The sequence below is a fragment of the Mastomys coucha genome, unplaced genomic scaffold, assembly GCF_008632895.1.
Source record: "Mastomys coucha isolate ucsf_1 unplaced genomic scaffold, UCSF_Mcou_1 pScaffold7, whole genome shotgun sequence".
Lineage (NCBI taxonomy): Eukaryota > Metazoa > Chordata > Mammalia > Rodentia > Muridae > Mastomys > Mastomys coucha.
The window spans coordinates 73281026-73281790 of NW_022196913.1; the positions used below are offsets into that span (position 1 = coordinate 73281026).

Sequence of the window (765 nt, forward strand, 5' to 3'; positions counted from 1 at the left end):
CGGCAAGAGAAATAACAAGACCAAGACAAAGTTTCTGATCAAGGTCTGATCAAGGATGTTTACTTAAAAGTCTCAGTATATAAAGGATCTTGTCGCCTCATTAGCATGTTGTTGCTTCTCAGGAACTTATCAAGCAGGTAGACTCAGTAACGCAGTAGGTGGTGGCTCCTTGTAGGAAACTTCAGAAGCGGCAGAACAATAGACTTCTCATACCTCGGAAAACTCCACCCTAGGTGGGCTAGCTGTGGTGGAGCAGGGTCTGGGGGAAGGGTCCAGTATTCCAGGCTGATTGGCAAAATACCAGTATCCCTGAACTCATAGTTTAGCTCTCATTTTTAAGTGACTGCTTAACTTAAAGCAACACTGCTGATAAGCAAAGCTTATCACAAAAAGCATCAGAAAGCTTGTACTGGAGAGATGGCTCAGCAGCTATGAGCACTGGCTGCTGCTTCTCAGAGGTCAGTTCCCACAACCATCTATATGAGGAATAAAATAAAATAAACAGGGCTAGAGAGATGGCTCTGCGGTTAAGAGCACTGACTGCTCTTCCAGACTTCTGAGTTCAAATCCCAACAATTACATAGTGGCTCACAACCATCTGTAATGGGATCCGATGCCCTCTTCTGGTGTGTCTGAAGACAGAGACAGTGTACCCACATACATAAAATAAATAAGTCTTTTTAAAAAAAGTAAACAAATAGATAAAAAGAAAAAGATTCTAGCTTAAAAACAAAAACAAAACAGAAAAATAACCAACCAAACCAA

The 765-nt window shown here is 41.4% G+C and overlaps 1 pseudogene; it reads right to left on the bottom strand.

The window, feature by feature from the left end:
* The window catches only part of LOC116081548, a 35808-nt pseudogene that overhangs the window by 636 nt on the left and 34407 nt on the right, over positions 1–765 (bottom strand).